Raw genomic sequence first — 21,799 nt, 5'->3', positions numbered from 1 at the left:
GGGTGACTCTAGAATGCGTTTGTACGATATGGGTATCAAATTAGAGGTACTAATGAGGGTTTTAAAAGGGAGTGGTGGTTGTTGTATAGGTGGTCGCCTTTTCGAGATATCGCCATAAAGGTGGACCAGGGGTGACTCTAGAATGCGTTTGTACGATATGGGTATCAAATGAAAGGCGTTAATGAGTATTTTAAAAGGGAGTAATCCTTAGTTCCATAGGTGGACGCCGTTTCGAGATATGGCCATAAAGGTGGACCAGGGGTGACCCTAGAATTTGTTTGTACAATATAGGTATCAAATGAAAGGTTTTAATGAGTATTTTAAAAGGGCGTGGGACTTAGTTCTATAGGTGGACGCCTTTTCGAGATATCGCCATAAAGGTGGATCAGGGGTGACTCTAGAATAAGTTTGTACGATATGGGTATCAAATTAAAGGTATTAATGAGAGTTTTAAAAGTGAGTGGTGGTAGTTGTATATGTGAAGGCATTTTCCAGATATCGACCAAAATGTGGACCAGGGTGACCCAGAACATCATCTGTTGGATACCGCTAATTTATTTATATATGTAGTACCTGCCAAGATTTTAAGAGTTTTTTATTTCGCCCTGCAGAACTTTTTTAATTTTCTTCTACTTAATATGGTAGGTGTCACAACCATTTTATAAAGTTTTTTCTAAAGTTATATTTCGCGTCAATAAAACAATCCAATTACGTTACCATGTTTCATCCCTTTTTTCGTATTTGGTATAGAATTATGGCATTTTTTTCATTTTTCGTAATTTTCGATATCGAAAAAGTGGGCGTGGTCATAGTCGGATTTCGTTCATTTTTCATACCAAGATAAAGTGAGTTCAAGTAAGCACGTGAACTAAGTTCATTAAAGATATGCCGATTTTTGCTCAAGTTATCGTGTTAACGGCCATGCGGAAGGACAGACGGACGACTGTGTATAAAAGCTGGGCGTGGCATCAACCGATTTCGCCCATTTTCACAGAAAATAGTTAACGTTATAAAATCTATGCCCTTACCAAATTTCAAAAGGATTGGTTTGTTTTTGTTCGAATTATGGCGTTAAAAGTATCCTAGACAAATTAAATGAAAAAGGGCGGAGCCACGCCCATTTTGAAATTTTCTTTTATTTTTGTATTTTGTTGCACCATGTCATTACTGGAGTTGAATGTTGACATAATTTACTTATATACTGTAAAGATATTAAATTTTTTGTTAAAATTTTACTTTAAAGAAAAATTTTTTTTAAAAGTAGGCGTGGTCCTTCTCCGATTTTTCTAATTTTTATTGAGCGTACATATAGTAATAGCAGTAACGTTCCTGCCAAAGTTCATCATGATATCTTCAACGACTGCCAAACTACAGCTTACAAAACTTCTAAATTACCTTCTTTTAAAAGTGGGCGGTGCCACGCCCATTGTCCAAAATTTTACTAATTTTCTATTCTGCGTCATAAGTTCAACTCATCTACCAAGTTTCGTCGCTTTATCTGTCTTTTGTAATGAATTATCGCACTTTTTCGGGTTTTCGAAATTTTCGATATCGAAAAAGTGGGCGTGGTTATAGTCCGATATCGTTCATTTTAAATAGCGATCTGAGATGAGTGCTCAGGAATCTACATACCAAATTTCATCAAGATACCTCAAAATTTACTCATGTTATCGTGTTAACGGACGGACGGACGGACGGACGAACGGACATGGCTCAATCAAATTTTTTTTCGATCCTGATTATTTTGATATATGGAAGTCTATATCTATCTCGATTCCTTTATATATGTACAACCAATCGTTATCCGGCCATAGTGGTGTGATGGTAACGTGCTCCGCCTACCACACCGGATGCCCTGGGTTCAAACCCCGGGCAAAGCAACATCAAAAATTTTAGAAATAAGGTTTTTCAATTAGAAGAAAATTTTTCTAAGCGGGGTCGCCCCTCGGCAGTGTTTGGCAAGCGCTCCGGGTGTATTTCTGCCATGAAAAGCTCTCAGTGAAAACTCATCTGCCTTGCAGATGCCGTTCGGAGTCGGCATAAAATCATGTAGGTCCCGTCCGGCCAATTTGTAGGGAAAATCAAGAGGAGCACGACGCAAATTGGAAGAGAAGCTCGGCCTTAGATCTCTTCGGAGGTTATCGCGCCTTATATTTATTTATTTTTAACCGTTATCCAATCAAACTTAATATACTCTGTGAGCTCTGCTCAACTGAGTATAAAAATTTCACTTGTAAAAAGTGCTGCAAGTCATAGATTTTTTTTCGATATCTTTTATACATAAAAGGCGTTATGATAAGTTTTTTCACGAAGATCTGGTGGCTCAGTAGGCAGGGAAATCTCTTTCAATCAGGGACGCGTCGGTTCGAAACCAGGTCAACGCCCACTAGTCTTTTCCTCTTAGGTTTAGCAGAAAGTGTATGCTTCTCTAGATTAAAATTTAAACCTAGTTTAGCGCTCTCATTTCCAGGAAAATCACTTAAATCTAAATTTTAAGCCAAATTTTATTTGGTCATATATGTATGTAGCACTTTTCGGCTCAAACTTTTAGCCGTGTACCTAAAAAACATGTTTTTTGCACATTTACGTTTGAATATCTCAGAAAGTAGAACCAATTTGACAAAACTAGTATTATTTTCGTATTCCGCATACTCGTTTAATGTGCAATTGATTTCAATCAAACTTGCCACAAAATGACTTGCGTACAGTGTTATTCTTCTGTGTTTACAAACTGTTAGAATAAAACAGGTGATGTAAATGTTCAGAGGAGAATTTAATTTAAAATTAAACAGAAACATATGAATTACCATAACTGGTGTTTTTATATTATATATACATATATATGTACATATGTATTGCACTTTTTGTCAAAACACCTTAAAGAAATGTTTATAGGATATATTTTGGGATAGTCACGTGATCCCGAGATAGAACTTTCAGATCCCGATCATCCCAAGTAGCAACGCAAATGTTCATCCCTAATCTAAATTGTTTATTTTATTTTCATGATTTTGCGCTTACGTCTTTTTTGTAATTTTCCCAATATTTTGAAGATCTGACTAAATATTACGAATCAGCGCCCCGGAGTACGTATAGTCCAAGGTACAGAACAATTTTTTCGTGAGTCGGTGCAACCGAGACATGAAGATTACAATGAAAAAGTGTGGAAAACCATCTTAGAACAAGGGTTTATAACCTTAAACAGGACTTGAGCAAATGATGTGCGCACCCTAATGTAAATATTTAATATAAAAAACGCATACATAAAGCACATGCACTGACTTACGCATGAATTATCCTTGAGTACTTAAACGTGTGTGTTGACACACGCGTACCGATACACCGTTAATAATGAATCAATGTTAGAGCATAGTTGAAGTATAACAATAAAAGTAATGATAATGATGATTTTGTTGAAAGCAAATAAATCTCTACTTTGCTATATGAACAAAATCCCACCCAATGAGCGCTACAAAAAATTGACTAAATTTCGACAAATCCTTAATGCTTAACACTTCCGAGATACAATTTAGATCTAAGATTATGGAATTGACATGGACCTCAAATGAGCCTAAGGTTTCGATATTGGAGAAAAATTAAAGAATTGGCATGTTGCGGCGATGGTTAAAAGGTCATGTTTCAGAATTTCATTTTTTTTTTCCATTAGCTACTTTTCGAGTATCATACGAGTATCATACGTGTTCGATTAGCATTAGGCATCTGCCTCTGTCCACTCAGCCATTTGAAATCCCCGCTGTAAGCTGTGTAATTTTTCTCAAACTTTGCCTCTTTCTTGCTTCTCCTTTTGTGCAATTATGTACTATATGTTTCAATGCAAAACTTTGTGGAATATTTTTCGGCGCATTCAACAGAACTTTTTCAGTGACAAGCATAAATGTTGGTTGGGTACATATAACAACAATACAATTAAAAAATTAAACTCTTTCTGATATAATGACAAACATTTTGTCTATAATCTGCATTTAGAGCAACTTTTCAACCCTTGAGGTGATATGTGGAAATAGTTGACAAATTTTTACGGCAACCACTTAAGAGGATGCTGAAGTATACTTGAAAACTCTAAACAATTGCATTTCGGGGGTTGTTCCCAGCACTGTTTGATTATAAAATCAGTAACGTATGCAATGCAAAAGAAAAGATTTAATTACTTTCTTGATGATTGCACAATTTGAATTTATTATAATTATGACAATTGATTTTAAATGCATTATTGGTAAATTAAAAAAAAAATGTGGTTACGGCTGATATGTCAGTGTGTCACTGAAAATTGATTCTCACCTTGTTTTTTTATTTTCTACAAGAAACCAGTTGTCGAATTGTTAATGTACTTATGAGGTTCTCGCCGAAAATGAAATATTTTTACACATGCTTACTATGTACGGAAGGACAAAATTTTCAAGTCGATGAAATGTAATTTCGAAAAACTTTAGAAAAAGCTAGCTAGTGTTTCAGGGTTTCATCCATATAAGAAAGAAATTTTATCACACTTTATGTGAAAGAAAATCAAAAACACCCTTAAAAAGAAAATGTTTATTAATGCAAATTTTGAGAGACCCATAACTTGTGCTTTGTTAGACTAAAATGATATGACTACAAAACTTCGGACTTAAAATAATGCAAAGAACTTCTCGAGTTTCAGTTAGAAAATTCATAGAAGTTTTTCTTAAAATATCGAATTGATATTAGAGAAAAATGACAGATTTACTGAGTATATGTTTCTGAATTTTACTTCTTCGTCAGCTAGCTTTTCGGAAGCTGAGCAGAGAACTCGAAATCTCGAGATAGTATTGATATAGTAGTCAACAGCGGAGTCATTAAGAATAAAAAAACACTGCTGAAAATCCAATGTTACTAGGCTCTGTTGAAGCGCGCCTGTAAATATTCCACTCAATTTGGATTAAAAAACAAATACATAGTAATCATATGTATCAAATTGTGTATAAAAATGGAATAGCAACAAAAAAGGCAATACGTAGGGATAATTTAAAAAATGTGCAGCGGGACATTTAGTGGGACTGAGTTGATATCATCGGCCTAAACACCCGCGCTGTTAGTTCTGCTTACTCCAAGCTGGAAAAAGAAGCGGTAAAGATGGGTTTGATGGTGAATGAGGACAAAACGAAGTACCTGCTGTCATCGAGCAAAGAGTCAGCGCATATGCGCCTTGGCAACCACGCTACTGTTGGCAGCCATAATTTCGAAATAGTAAAAGACTTCGTTTATTTGGGAACCAGCATCAACATTAGCAACAACATCAGCACTGAAATCCAGCGAAGAATCAATCTTGCCAATAAATGCTACTTTGGACTTGGTAGGCAATTGAAAAGTAAAGTCCTCTCTCGGCGAACGAAAATCATACTCTACAAGTCACTTATCGTACCCGTCCTGCTATATGGGGCAGAAGCATGGACCATGACAACAGCAGATGAAGCGGCTTTGGGAGTGTTCGAGAGAAAAGTTCTTCGAAAGATTTATGGACCTCTACGCGTTGGCGATGGCGAGTACCGAAGAAGATTTAATGATGAGCTGTACGAGCTATACGCAGACATCAACATAGTCCAGCGAATTAAAATGCAGCGGCTGCGCTGGCTAGGCCATGTTATGCGAATGAAAGATGATGCTCCGGCCAAGAAAGTGTTTCTATCGGAACCCGCCTATGGAAGCAGAGGTAGAGGGCGGCCCCCACTCCGTTGGAAGGACCAGGTGGAAAACGATTTAAACTCCCTTGGTGTGACCAATTGGCGCCGGTTGGCGGAGCGAAGGAGCGACTGGCGCGCCTTGTTGGACGGCCATAACCGTTTAGACGGTTAAGCGCCAATTAAGTAAGTAAGTAAGAGTTGATAGAGACATCTGCCTTAATACCAGTATGAAGTTTAAGAAATTTAGAGTTCAATACTCATCTCATAGAAACCTAGCTGACGGAGAAGTAAAATTCGGAAACAGGTTCTTGTAACCATCACCGTGCGTAAATTTTATAATTTTTTTTTAATATTAATAACAAAAACCATTGTCTAAAGCAATATAAGCTCCCTTGCGATATAGACAATAAAAAAAAGAGAATTAAATTGACGAAACTTGATAAAAACTGGCACTCCTATTTTTCTGTACGCTGCTGTATGTAAATGCTCATATGTAAATAAACATAAATAATAATACACTAAAAGAGTTTCGAATGCATAGCAGTAAACCTAATTTCGCTGGGCGAGTTCACTGTCCTAAAACTGTGACGATGTATGCTTCGCTTTATTTTTTGTTAAGCTTACTGTTTTTATTCTCACCTTGTTGGCGCATACGTTAATTTGCATATTAACTGGGTTACAAGTGGAATACTTTTAATTCTGTCTAGCAATATATTAAATAATGTGATCTCGTGTGCATTTTATGTTTAAATTGCTGTGTTATTAGATCTTATCTGTCTGAACTCTAAATGAACTAATTTTTGTAAAATAATACCACCCAATGTGATGTAGCCTGAGCTGACAATGTGATGTGATTTTGTGAAATCTCACATGATTTTCTCTAATATGATTCGATATGGTCTTATTTATTATAGTAGGGTCTATGGAGTACGAGCTGGCATACCCACATATAATCTAAATTTTAAAGTTTTTATCTAATTTGGCAAGGGGGACGGATGCAGCAAGGTAATCGCATATGCTGATGACCTCGCGCTGTTAGTTAGCGGGAAGTCTCCGCAGACACTATGCGATCTAATGCAAACTAAGTTGAAAATGGTGGAGGACTGGACCAGGAGTAAAGTTCTATCGGTCAATTCAGCCAAAACTGAACTGGTTCTGTTCACTAGGAAATATAAGATTCCTGTGTTGCAGCTGCCGGTGCTAGCGGGTACGACGACCCTGACGCTGAGGGACTCCGCCAAATACCTAGGAGTAATTTTGGATAGGAAATTATCCTGGAGGAAAAACGCTCAGGAGCGTGTGAGGACAGCAACTCTGGCACCGTACAGCACTAGGGGATCTATTGCACGAAGATGGCTCTACACTGCTGTGGTTAGACCAATCCGTCTATACGGGGCTTTGGTTTGGTGGACGAGCTTATATACAAAATCGAATCTACGAGTATTCCAGAAAGTACAAATAAGTCCTCTAGTCTGCGTACCGGGTGCTCTACGCACCATTCCTGCGGAGGCGCTGGATACCCTTTTTAATGTGTTGCTAATAGATTTAATGGCCAAGCAATGTGCGGTCTTTTCTGCTCTACGGCTGCGGGAGTTGTCCGGCTGGAGAGACAATGTGGTTGCCCATGCAGCCATCCTTAAGGATCTGGATTCGCCTTCGTCGGACTATTGCGCTCCGACTGTATTATTCGATACGAAGTATGGGGTTGTTATCCCGGATAGGGACTATTGGTCGAAGGAGCCCGCGAATCTGAGCGATAGGCTACATATTTATACTGACGGCTCCGATCTGGATAAAAATGTGGGCGGCGGAGTCTTTGCATCTCAAATAGGGTGGAATCTATCCTTTAGCCTACCCGATTATTGCAGCGTCTTCCAGGCGGAAGTGGCTGCTATAAATGAGGCCGTTGATCACCTGAGGAATGATGTTCACGGTTATAATAAAATTTGTATTTACTCTGAAAACCAGACATGTAAGTCCAGTACAGTGGAGAAATGCCGCAAATCTCTTAACGAGACCGCTGAGCAAACTTCCCTCAATCTGGTATGGGTGCCTGGACACCCGGAAATACCGGGCAATGAGATGGCTGACGAACTTACAAGAGCGGACACATCCATTCCGCTTTCGTGGTCCTGGAAGGGATAGAGCATGCCGCTCGCTAACAGTAAGCTCACCTTGAAACGAATTTTCCTTAGGGAAGCGGGCGTATGTGGTACGAATGGGACGCGAGACGTACAAGAAGTCTCCTTCTTCTGGTGGTTTGACTTATAACCAGCCACATAGCAATCGGGAAGCATGCACAACGACTGGGTGCTCCTTATAATGATTACTGCAGGAGCTGCAAAGGTGAAGAGGAGATAGAAACCTTTTCTGTGCGACTGTCCTGCGCTTTGTCGCAAGAGGGAGAAATCTCTGGGATCTCCCTTCATTGACGATCTTTGTGATTTGGCTAAGTTGGAACCTAAGAAATTCCTGACATTTGCTGAATCGACCTATTCGTTTAAATAGGGGAGAGATGCACGTGGTATCAAAATGGGACCTTTTGGGCCTAAGTGCACTGGTGCTCGCACCGGTGGCCACTCTAACCTAACCTAACCATCTAATTTGGGCAGTGAATATCAAGCCTAACACCAAGTCGTAACTGAAAAGTCATTAGGAACACGACTTGACATAATGTGATATGATATATCTTTGTTTAATAAAATATGTTGTTGTTGCAACCGCAAAACAACTCCTCGAAGGCATATTTGTGTGGTACTGATGTGGGCACTTCTCTCCCCTCTGAATCTGAAGCATTAGTTAATTTCAGTGCACATTTCACACTAATAAATCCGATCTAGATTTTAATAGTAGCTACAATGTTAACGTATGTCGTCATACCTTCAATGTCCATAACCTGATATTCAAAGCCGCTGATGTTTAAACACCGCTGCCGAGTTCTTGTGATCTGACTGTCAATAACCACACAATCAAGCACAAAGGTTTAGAGCAACAGCACCAATAGGTTGTACAAAATTCTTGTTTGAAAACATGGATGTGTACAGAGCGGGGTAGATGGGTCCACTGCCTCAGCTTAAAATTTACAGATAATTCGCGGAATTTTTCGTTAATATTTTTGGTAATTAATCATCGTCGCAGACGGCATGGGGAACGCTGTAGAGTAGATATGAGCAAAATGGGAAAACAAATCAGCTAATGGATATTAAAGATTGCAGAAAAACAAATTTAAAAAGGAGAAAGTGAAACGACAAAGAAAAATAAGTAAATGTAAAGAAGATGAAACAAAAACAGAAGACGAGTAAGAAGAAAAAGAATAGTATTGTAATAGTGCCGAAAAGATGTGGATACTAATAACGATGCTTAAGGTTATCGTCATGCAAGGCAAGGAAAAGCAATGAAAGTAAAGGAAAGGAAATAATAGGCAAGGAAAGGGAAGAAACAGGAGGAAAAGGAAAGGAAGTGGAAGATAAGTAGCCAAACAGAAACCTGATGGCGAGTTATAAAATTGTAAACAAATAATTAACGGTTGTTTATGGGCTAGTGTGAAATCTAAGATATAGTGGTTGATTGAATAGCAAATTGTAGATTAAAAAGTACTGTTTTAAAACACGTCTATTTTATTTGCTCGATCAACCGGAATTGTCCGACCATCATCTTTATTTCAGTAATACCAACATAATTGGTCATCCATAGAGGGTTACCATCAAATAAGCTAAGGCAACGTTCTAAATAGTTCACAGCTAGTGTAACTCCTTTTTTGTCGACAACGGCGAAGTATAGACGAGTTATCGATTCATTGTTCAATTGTTATAGTTTTAACGATAACAAAGGTTATGAATGAGATATCCATTTTTTATCGGGAAATTATAGTTCTTGTCAAAAGGCTATGGAATTATTATTGAAAAAATTTTGATATCAAAAATTTGTGGTTTTCGGTATAATTTCGGTACTCTTCCCGAATGATTTCAGAGCTCACTTACTTACTTAATTCACGCTGAAAATAATAAAAGGCACGATATACCTCCGAAGAGAATTATGCCGGGCTACTATTCCAATTTACGTCGTATCCTTTTAATTTTTCCTACAAATTGGTGGGACGGAACCTACATGTTTTACGCCAACTCCCAACGGCATCTGCAAAACAGATGAGTTTTCACTGAAAAGCTTTTTATATTACAAATACACTCGGTGTGTATGCCACATCACTGAGGAGGAGCGACCCCGCTTAGAAAAACTTTTTTTCTAATTAATTGAAAAAAATAGCTTATAAACCTTTGATGTTGCTTGCTCGGACGGTTGCGTTATAGTTTCGGAGCTATGATTATTTTGGAACAAACCACGAATCATTTTGGAGTTATCTCTGGATTATTTTGTATTGTTTCCTGTTATTTTACGGGATTGTTTAGGAACTGTTAGGCCTAGACTTCTGTGTAGGCATAATTCCCCTTGCTGGTATAAAACTATTTAAAACTATAAAAACTTATTTGCAATTGTTACTTTTGGGTCAGATGCAGATCCAAGTTATTTTTAAAATGTGGTCAGTCTAATTTTCGTAATGTTTTAATTTCATGTATTAATGTGCCTTAAGTTACTTTGTTAGACCAAAATTTATTTGGCTACATAACTTTATATATACATATGTTTCTTCTCTTGGAACTAAAATGTTTTCTGCCAAATTTGTACATTTCCCTTTTATTTTGTACTTCCAATTAGAGATAACACTCTAAAGGTGGTATTTTTTCTAGGAAATAAAAAACCGGTATCTCTAGAATTTGTTAATAACTACTGATTACCGAAGGGAAAGGTTTATATGGGAAATCTAGTTAATTAATTAACGATTAGGAGATAAGAACGAAAATTGAGATAATCTCGTTATATGTAAGTAGGTCTTAGTTACAAAATTCATAGAAGTTTTTTTTTTCTTAAACTTTCGAAAAATAGACGAGAAGAAATAAACTGATGAAAATTTGATAAAAATGAACACTGATATTTTTGTGCTCACTGGTGTATAAACTCAATAAGCTCTAACTGTGTGTGTGGTCTCACAAATGATCTCTTTTAACACTCGCCCAAACAACAGCAAAATTTTATTATATCAAAAAAATTTATTCCATTAATATGAAGTCAAGCCGCCCTACTTAGTTGGAAATTATCTACGCCCTTTGTTGAAAAGTTCTTCAGCAAAACCATTCTTGCAACGCTGAATTTTAACAAAACTCTTTGGCTCACAACAAAGCTCTTCATTCGTGGTCAAGTATTCGTTTGAGTAAACGTTCAAGTAAAGGTAGCAACAATCTGCTTAGAATTTATTAAAGTGACTTTGAGGTGTGTGGATTTTTAGAAAGTAGGGCGCATAGAAAATATGGAATTCAAACTTTTTTGTGAGTATAAAATGTAGAAAGAAAGACGCATTTCATCACATATGCTTTTTTGTTTTGGTCGTGATTTTTTTCTCTCTTTCTTTGTTGCAGTGTTAACATACCTAAGTTGCACACTCGCCACAGCGCTACCCACACAAAAGACCAATGCAGATGGAGAAAGAGAACCAGCTGCTGCTACAGAACCAGCAGCAGTAGCTACAGAATTAGCTTTATCACTACCACGCTTTGCTAGCATTGCTTCACAGAAGATCGCTTTGAATATGCTCAAATTCAATGCCGATATCGATTCGAATCAAGTTTATTCACCTTTGGGTACCAGCACGATACTTGGTGTATTAGCGGAGGGTGCGGCTGGTGAAACATACGATGAGTTTACGCAAGCACTTAGCTTCCCCGCTGAACGTGCACAACTGCGTTCCTCCTTCCAGCGTATATTGGCTCGCTATCAAAATCGTGAATATTCAACAGAGCCATCATTTCAAACCTGGCTCTATATCTACCGCATCAATAGTGCACGCGATGAATGCAAAAAGTTGATTAGTGATAATTATTATGTTTTGGTAAAAGACATCAGTAGCGATGAATATGATTGGAATGCGCCAAATACATCGTTGGATGTAGAAAGCAGCTCAGTAGGTAATAGCAAAGATGTGGAAGGCTTTGAAACTTTCAAACGTTTAAGAGGTGATGTTGATTTGGTTGCTGCTGTTACGGCAACAGAGACACAAACACAAACCCAAACTTATACATACGGTGAGGAGGTGGTTCATAAGGCAGCATCAAAGTTCGATCGTGTTGTAGAGGATAAGCAGTATGTGGAAAAAGTAGTAATATTAGACGAGATTAAAAAAGAAGAAGCTGAGAAGAAAAAAGAACAGCTGTTGGAGTCGGCTTAGACAGAAGGTGGAAAATGTTTTGCAGATACACTAGTACCGGCTGAAGCAGCAGTAAATGCAACAAAAAGCACTAACGAAGCAAGCGAGCAATTCAAAGAAGCCGAAGCCACAGATATTGCAGAAATACCAAAGCATGAAGGTGAGCTCCTAACTAAGGATATCAGCAAACGCGAGGAGCAAACAAACTTCGAGGACAACGAAACTGTACATTCTGATGAAAAATTACAAAAGCATTACAGCGCAGATAGCGACGCGGAGGGCGTTGTTCCGATTAAGGAGGTGCTGGGCTCTAACGAACGAGAAAAGGTGTCACTGCCATTGGAAAAATTAGAGTGTGCGCTCGATACGGCTAATAAGAATGCAGGAGAAATCATGATTGCGCTGGAATCACACATAAGCTCAGTGAGAAGAGTCAGTTCAATTAGAGAAGAAGTGATGTTTATAGCATATATTTTAAAAACTCGTTCGGGACAGAGGGAGGGAGACGAAGATAAAAAGGGCAACAGAGGTAGAGAGGGATAGGGTATTGTGAGAGGCAGAGACAGAATGGAGGGAGAGGGGGAGCAAGAGGACAAGGATAGGAAGAAGGAGAGGGACAGGAAGAGTGATAGGGGATGGAAAATGAAGAGGGAGATATAAAGGGAGACAGAGATAAAGAGGGTTAGGGCGACTGAGAGGTAGAGGCAGAGAGGTAGAGACATATGGGGTGGGAGAGAGGGAGAGTGAGTAGGAAAGAAGAAGGAGAAGGTGGTGAAGAAGGAGAGAGTAAGGAGTGTGAGTGTCAGAGTGAGATGTAGAGAGGGGATGAGTCTGAGCTCAGGCCAAGAGGGTCACTGCTGGCGGACAGTGAACGGCCTATTAATTAGGTTAGTTGCGAATATCAAATAAGCAGCCCTCGACCAAGAGAGGCTGGTGAGGAGGGTTTAGCTTAAAAGGCCTAAAGCACCCTGAGAACCTCCAGTGACAGGGCGAGTCGATGCCGCCCTGAATTAAGCATCCACAGCCTAGTGCGGGGTTGCATCGAGGGAATACCTACCCAAGATAGGGAGGCAACTATACGACGTGGGATAAACACTCAGGAAGGTAAAGAGGTAAATTATTTGTAAATTTAAGGTGATTGTCACATTAAGACTGAGCCCAGTAAGGTCTTAATTAAGGTATACTGGAATCAACGACTCGGATATGTTTGTTAAGGGCTGGCGAATGTGGCATTCGGAAATCTCAGTACACGGCTTGACACACCGTCGAAATGACTTTCCGGTTAATGTCCCATTCGTCTCCGTCCCGCTAAAACCTTGGCAGGCCTTGGGGTACGTTCAAAGTCCGTCATCATTAAGTTGGTGGTGCGGGTTCGGTTGAGATCCTCCCGATTAATATTGATCTGGCTCTGAACGCAGTCTTCATGAGGGACTGCGTCAACCTTCACGTGGCCTCCCTGCCTTCACATAGACAGCCACGGGATCTATATAGGTAACTGCACACTCGGACCAAGATAGCGGCCTCAAGTGGGGACCCAATTAAATAAATGATGAGCAACAACAATACTAAAATAAAAAACCAAACACAGGAGAATGAATTGGCGTTCAATCCATTTGCAGGAAGGAAGCTAGGTCGCTCTCCAGAAGAGCGTGTCCCATCGGCGGGGGGCCTTAACATTTCGTCGCAAGTGGTAACGAAACCCAAAGGAGCGGAGGCCGAAAGCAAGCAAGGAGCGTTGTCGCCGGGTGCTACACCGAAGCTTTGCAAAAATAACTCCGACAGCAAGGCTCAAACGGGCACACTATTATTAAGTGAGCTAATTAAGCAGGAGTCAGCTGCGTTAAATCAGCAAAACCCCCCTGGAGAAAAAAAGATGACCAAGCTAGGCAAGGCGATTGAGGACTTGATGCAGTTCTTCATAGGGCGTAATAATATACACGCGGAAATCAAGCGCTTGGCCTCCGTAATAAAAGTGCTGTACATAGAGTCGGCCCTAGAGGTAAAGAATTTAGAACATAAATTGCGTGCAAGCGAATGCGCCAAGGATAGAAGTCCATTACCCCCAGGAAAGCGACCGAGGAATAATTCGTACTCGACCAAGGAGAACAACGTGGTAAAACCCACTACTACTCTAAAAGATGTCTTACCAGGGCACGTGGGTGGTCACAAACGACGGCAAGAAACGCAAGAGAAGACGGAGCGGAAAGAGGAAACTGCAGCCCAAAAGACGGGAGAGTGGCAGTTAGCCAAAAAGAAGAGCAAGAAAAAATCACTTAAGGCTAGGCCGGATGCAATCATCGTTTCCAAGGCGGGGGATGCGACGTACGCCGACATATTGCGTAAAGTGAGAAGATGCGACGAATTAAAATCCCTGGGTGATGACGTCAAAACGATTAGAAGAACGGCGAAAGGAGAGCTGTTACTAGAGCTGAAAAAATCGCAAGATGGGAAAACAAGCGCGTACCAAGCAGAAATTGAAGCGGTACTAAAGGACTCGGCTAAAGTTATAACAAAGTCCCAAATGGTCACGCTACAGTGCAGAGATCTCGATGAGATTACTACGCCCGAGGAGATTTGCAACGCCCTCCACCAGCAATGCAACATCAAACTTCCAGATGTGGCTGCCATAAAAAGCATACGCACAGGGTACAGTGGCACGAAGTCGGCACTTATAAGCCTTACAGCGGATGATGCCAAGGCGGTTCTTAATACGCAAAGAATCCGGGTAGGATGGGTTTCCTGCCGAATTAGAGAGCTCAAGCAAGAAAAACGCTGTTATAGGTGCTGGGGCTACGGGCATATAGCTCAGAAATGTAAGGAGACTGTAGATAGGTCTAGCTTATTCAGGAAATGCGGCCAGGAAGGTCATAAGGCTGCAAGTTGCGAAAATGCACCGAAATGCGCGCTATGTGGGGGACAACATTCAGCAGGCAGTTTTAAATGCCCACAACTGGAGGGCAGCAAAATGACTGTCTCATGAGGGTATTGCAGCTCAATTTAAACCATTGCGAGGCAGCCCAAGAGCTATTATCCCAAACAGTCTATGAAGGAGGATATGACATAGTGGTACTCTCTGAACAATACAAAAATCGCCAGGAGCAGGGTTGGCTCTCAGATTCAGCAGGGAAAGCCTCAATTTGGGCACCAGGGAAATTTCTCCCACAGGAAATTATGACGCCAACGGTAGCAGGATTCACGTGGGCAAAAATCAACGGTATATACGTCTTCAGTTGCTATGCCCCTCCGAGCATGACCATCGCCGAGTTCGAAGACATAATATACGGGATCACCATTGAAGCACGAGGTAAACACCCGCTTTTAGTGTGTGGAGACTTCAATGCATGGTCATCTGTGTGGGGAAGTAGACGAACCAACGAAAGAGGGAGAGTTCTCCTCGAAAGTCTTACTTCTTTGAGGCTAGAACTCCTAAATGAACCAGGGATATATACCTTCGATACAGGTATCAGACGATCCATTATAGATCTCACCTTCGCTAGCAGCGAAATAGCAAGACGAGGAAAATGGTCCATAAGCAACGTCTACACACACACTCGAAACTCCACGAACGGTAGCAGCAAGACATCGACAAAGTAGGAAATGGAAACAGCACCTTTTCGACCCACAAATATTTGACATTATCTGGAAGGACGCCATAGTACGAGAATCGCATGCGGAAGACCAGTCGGTTCAAATCACTAAGTTGCTATGTATGGCATGTGATGCTGCGGAAAAGCACAGCGCACTCCGGTATATTGGTGGAATGACGAAATTGCGGAAGAGCGTAGAAAATGCCACAAAGCACGAAGAATAGCGCAGAGGGCGCGCTCATCACCACGATATGCAGAGCTACACAGCACCTATGTCGCACAAAGAAACGCACTTAAAAATGCCATAAAAAAGAGCAAGAAGTTATGCTTTAGGGAACTGCTGGATAATGTCGACCTAGATCCTTGGGGATCAGCCTACAGAAGTGTGATGGCCAAAGTTAAAGGACCGATATCACAGCAACCTACGTGCCCGATAGTGATGAATATTATTGTTGAAACACTTTTCCCGGCGCAAGATCGCTGGACTTATCCAAGCGAGGAACTAGAAAGTACGGAAATTCCGCAAATTACAGAGCAAGAGGTGCTGGACGCTGCAAAAAGAGTTGCTGATAACAAATCCACAGGACCCGACGAAGTACCAAACATAGCCCTTAAAGCCGCGATTACAACTAGGGCTACATTATTTACTGATCTTTTTAATGCCTGTATGCAAGAAGGCGTGTTCCCTCGCCCGTGGAAATGACAAAGAATTGCCCTATTGCTGAAACGTGGTAAACAGCCGGACCAACCATCCTCATATAGGCCACTTTGTATGCTGGATTCCCTAGGGAAGATTTTCGAGCGTATAATTAGTGAGCGCCTACAGCTGACTCTAGAAAGACCAGGTGGCTTATCGAATAGTCAATATGGGTTTCGCAAATCAAGATCCACCGTAGATGCAATACAAACAGTCGTCAATATAGCTAGAGAAGCTATCTCTGGAGGCCAAAATAAAAGGAAGTTCTGTGCACTGATTATGTTGGACATCAAGAATGCTTTTAACACTGCGAACTGGATGCAGATAATGGCAGCGCTGCAAAGCTTCGGCACTCCAGCTTACTTACGCAGAATTATAGGTAGCTATCTTAAAGACAGAGTACTTCTTTTTGACACGGATCAAGGAGCTAAAGAGTACAAAATCACAGGAGGCGTCCCACAGGGATCTGTTCTCGGTCCAACGCTTTGGAATGTAATGTATGACGGGGTGCTAAAGATTGATCTACCAGAAAACATGAAATTGTGGGATATGCTGATGATATTGCAGTGGTAGTAGTGGCCAAGAAACTGGACCTGCTTCAAGCATTATGTAATGACGCCGTAGCAAGAATAAAGGAATGGCTGACCAATACAGGACTGGAGTTGGCTAGCCAAAAGACGGAAGTGGTATTAGTAAGCTCCAAACGGTCGGCGAACGAGTTAGTCTTAACTGTCGGTGATCATTAAATCACCTCAAAGGATTCCTTAAAATACTTAGGAGTGCACATTGACTCTAAGTTAACTTTCAAAGAGCACTTCAGAGCGGTGGGGGAGAAAATTACCAAAGTTAATGGATCACTTATGCGAATAATGCCTAACATTGGTGGTCCGAGCGAAGCTATACGTCAGCTATTGTCCACAGTAACCAACTCAATAATACTATACGCAGCACCAGTGTGGTATGGATCTAAACAGACCCATCAAAAATATATATTAGCAGCGTACCGACTTGCTTCTTTAAGAGTAGCAAGTGCTTATTGGACGGTGTCCGACGACGCGATCCTGGTTCTAACCCGGAAAATCCCAGTGGACTTACTGGCAAGCGAAATGGCCGATCTGTATAACACTAATATCGAGCGACCATCTGAAGAAGACAAGAAAAGAGCAAGGACACAAACAATACCTGAGTGGCAAGAACGGTGGGAGGCCTCGAGTAAAGGGCGTTGGACTTTCACACTAGTTTGGAACGTAGCTCAATGGAATGAGCGGAAGCACGGCGAACTGAACTACCATCTCACGCAGATAATGAGTGGACATGGCGGTTTCAAAGAGTATTTATGGAAACGTAGGATAGCGGAAGATCCTCATTGCCCAATGTGTACCATAGAGTTAGAAAACGCAGAACACGTCATGTTCTACTGCCCCCGTTTCCAGGAAGAAAGACTCACCTTGCATGGAGTCTTTGGGGAGGAACCTATCACGAGAAATTTAGTTTCACATATGTGCAGCAGGAAAGAATGCTGGACTGCAGTGAGCAAAATGGCATTTATAGTAATGACACGCCTGATGGATGCTGAGAGGGAGCGCAGAGAAATGCGCATGCGAAGCAGTGGCGATTAAATGAAAAAAAAAAAAAAAAAAGAGAGGGGATGAGGGAATGGCAGAGAGAGATAGATGCAGATGTGGATACAGAGGAAAGCGAATATATGTATAGTTTCATAAAATAGCGAAAAGAGAGATAAGGAGTGGCAGAAATACTGAGAAATGATTCATGGTTCGACCTGGGAATCGTCGATTTGTAAAACTCTTATTCATGATAAGGGAGATAGCGGGAGTAAAAAGCAAGAGGTAGAGAAAGAGGTAGACTGAGATATATATTTTTTTTCTCAAAATTGTGCAGTTTAAAGAAATTTCGGACAGAACAACGTCTATTTGTCTGCTAGTCCGTAAACAAAACTAACGGTTTTTGAGTCCATAACATATTTGATTGTGGGGAGATGAAATAATCGGGGTTAATTAGATACCGTCTGATGCTTTTGTTGTCAGCTTAATGAATTCTTTGCTTTCGAACACACATTTTATAGCTTTTGCTTCTAAGCCTCAGAGGCCTCCAATTAATAATTTGTTTCTCTCTTTCACCGATCTTGGGTCTCTTCCGAAAAGAGTGCACGCAGTCTCTTCCGAAAAGAGGATGTCGCACACGCATTGAGTGCCAACTCTATAACTGGACTCGAAGCGGGTTCAAAGACTAAGATGCTACTCTTCAATAGTCTCTACTTTGCCGGGCACAACCATTTTTCAAACTAAGTGAGGAGGAAGGCAATTTCTTCTTTACGACAGCTGATGATGCTAAGAAGGCAACAATTATGCAATCTATTCGAAAATTTCTTATAGCAGATTTACCAAATTTAAATGCTAAAGTGCTGTGTTTGCCTTATCAGGTAAAATTTTTATGCATGTTTCAAAAGTTAACGCTAATTCGTAATTGTTTAAATTTTGTCATTAGAACAAAAAATTTGCTTTGCTCATCGTTTTGCCGAATGGCACGGAAGGTCTACCTTCGTTCGTCGATAAATTTCAACCGGAAGATCTTAAATATGCCAAATCGCTAACACAAGAAGAAGAGCTGCGTATCACCTTGCCACGCTTCCAAGTTGAAGAGACTTCACGCTCTGAGTCTGTGCTGAAGAGTATTGGCTTGTCAAGGATATTCACACGTCAAGAATCTGATTTATGTTTGCTTTCCGACGATCCCAATTTACATATTGATGAAGTTCTACAATTTGTTAGTGTTCGTGTTGATGAGAGCGGTGTAAGCGCCAGTGGTATCACTGCCTCAAACCCTCAGGCGCGCACATCAGGTGCAGCGGATATGGAATCGATCGAAGTGAGTCGACCATTTTTGTATTTCATAATGGACTGTGAGAAAGAATTTGTAATTGCTCCTTGTAAAGTTTATAATCCAGAAATAAGGGAGGAATGGCCGATTACTATTGAAGTGGAGTTGGAACAGTCCTAGTTTTAAGTAACCAAAAATACTCAAAATGTCATATAGGTCCAACAATTTTAAACATACATGTTTTAAAAGTGCGTAATAAAAAAATATACAATAAGGAAAAAATATAAGAAAACATCTTAATATTCGTTATGACAAAGGTAACAAACATTGGACATGATCCATAACTTGTCCTCTTCTGATCTACCTTAGAGTACAAATTTAAACTAATTGATAAATTTTCCAATTATCTCAAAACTCTGTGCTTACGAGTAAAAGGGTACTGAAATTCGTATTAAGCTTAAGAAATATATATAGGTGCATGGGTTTAGTCATGACTGCATTAATAGCGTTGGCTTTAACAAACGCACCGTGAGTTCTGCCTTCTCTGGATTTGATAAAGAAGCAAAAAAAATTATTATTGCCGTAAATGAGGAAAAATGAAGTACTTGCTGTCATCCAAGAAAGAATCGTCGCAATTGCGACTTGGCAGCCACGTAGCTATTGACGGATACAAATTCGAGACTGTTAGTGATTTTGTCTATTTGGAAACCAGCATTAAATAAAAAAAGAATGTCAACTTAGAAATCAAACGAAGAATAACCCTTGTCAACAAGTTCTATTTGGAACTAAGTAAAAAATGAAAAATAAAGTTCTCTCTCGACGAAGAAAAATCACGGTCTAGAAGTTGCTCATCATACCTGGCTTGATGTATGGCGCGGAATCTTGAATGGTTCGAGAGAAGATGAGATGGTTCTTTGAGTTTTATAAGATTTATTGTCTTGTCCGTGATGCCGGCGGCGAATATCGTAGGAGGTGTAATGATGAGATTTATGAGCTTTCCGGGGATATGATGATAGTGCAGCGTATAAAAACCCGCAGCCTTCGCTGGCTAGGACATGTTATATACATGGATGAAGACGCTTTGTAACAAAAAGTATTTCAGTCGACACGGAAATTTGGAAGCAGAGGAAGAGGGAGACCTCCATTAACTTGGGATAGGTGCTCTCAATTGGTGCCAGTTATAGCGTAACAAGTATATGTAGCTGGCGCGATTTGTTACGAAATAGCTAAAATCAGTAGGATTTATGCAATTTTATTTGAGCCGATTTCTTGTCTATTTTTTTTTACTTTCAACAACTAATTGCATCTTATTTTGGTTGAACACTGAAACAAAATGAATTGAGTACCAATTACCGGTGAAGCTCAATGTAAAAACATGCAGGTCAACGTCTAGAAGGATGATGTTTTTAAGCAAACTAGAGTGCGCCCATGAATTAAATTTTAAACGCACATAGCAAATTTTCCAAATACAAATAATTTCGGGCCTTTTGAGCAAATCTGCGTGGGTCTCTTATTTGTAACAACGGATACAATTTATTGTTTCATTATCGGCTAGTCTTCGAAAGCAAATTATTATTGTCGAGTTATCGGTTTGTTATCGGCTTTTTATCGTCAAGTCATCAGCTTTTTATTGGTTTCTTATCTGCTTATTGTAGTCGGTTTACAGATCTGTCATCGATTTTATGGTAAAGTTTTAGCGGTATCTGTTCTATAACAATCCGATGAGCCGTCGATAACTAATCAATAACACGCTGATGACTAATTGGGAACAAATCAATGACTTTTCAATAAAAAATCAATAGCACACTGACAACAAGGTTTTAACACTCCGAAAGCACATCTATAACTTTTTTATAGCAAATTGTTTACCTTTTGAAAACACATCGTTATATTTTCGATAAATGATCGAGCAGAGCTCACAGAGTACATTAATTTTGTTCGCATAACTGTACCCCGTAACGGATTAAACTAATCGAGGTAGATATAGACTTCTATATATAAAAATGTTCTTGGCGAAAAAAGAAATTCATTTAGTCATGTCCGTCCGTCCGTCCGGCTGTCCGTAAACACGATAACTTCAGTAAATTTTGAGTTATCTTAATGAAATTTGGTACGTAGGTTTCTGGGCACGTATCTCATATCGGTATTTAAAATGAACGAAATCGGACTATAACCACGCCGACTTTTTCGATATCGAAAATTTCGAAAAACCGAAAAAGTGCGATAATTTATTACCAAAGACGGATGAAAGTTGGTAGGTGGTTGCCCTTATGACGCAGAACAGAAAATTATTAAAATTTTGCAAAACGGGCGTGGTACCGCCCACTTTTAAAAGAAGATAATTTAAAAGTTTTGCAAACTGTAATTTGGCATTCGTTGAAGATATTACGATAACATTACTCCTATTACTGTATATTTTCTAAATAAAAATTAGGAAAATCGGATGACGAACACGCCCACTTTAAAAAAAAAAGTTTTAAAAGTCAAATTTTATCAAAAAATGTAATATCTTTACAGTATATAAGTTAATTATGTCACCATTCAACTCCAGTAATGATACGGTACAACAAAATACAAAAGTAAAAGAAAATTTAAAAATGGGCGTGGCTCCACCCTTTTTCATTTAATTTGTCTAGAATACTTTTAATGCCATAAGGCAAACAAAAATTTACCAATCCTTGTGAAATTTATTAAAAGCATGGCTTCCATGACGATAACTGTTTTCTGTGAAAATGGGCGAAATGGGTAGAAGCCACGCCCA

At 39.8% G+C, this 21,799-nt stretch overlaps 1 pseudogene; it reads left to right on the top strand.

Annotated features, from left to right (window-relative positions):
* Nucleotides 1-19,218, top strand: part of LOC137235622 (uncharacterized) — a 98,840-nt pseudogene extending 79,622 nt beyond the window's left edge.
* Nucleotides 19,219-21,799: the final 2,581 nt, after the last annotated feature.

This window comes from Eurosta solidaginis, unplaced genomic scaffold (assembly GCF_040869045.1).
Source record: "Eurosta solidaginis isolate ZX-2024a unplaced genomic scaffold, ASM4086904v1 ctg00000120.1, whole genome shotgun sequence".
Classification (NCBI taxonomy): domain Eukaryota; kingdom Metazoa; phylum Arthropoda; class Insecta; order Diptera; family Tephritidae; genus Eurosta; species Eurosta solidaginis.
The sequence above is the reverse complement of the archived record's forward strand: the minus strand, read 5'-3'. Positions and strand labels throughout refer to the sequence as shown.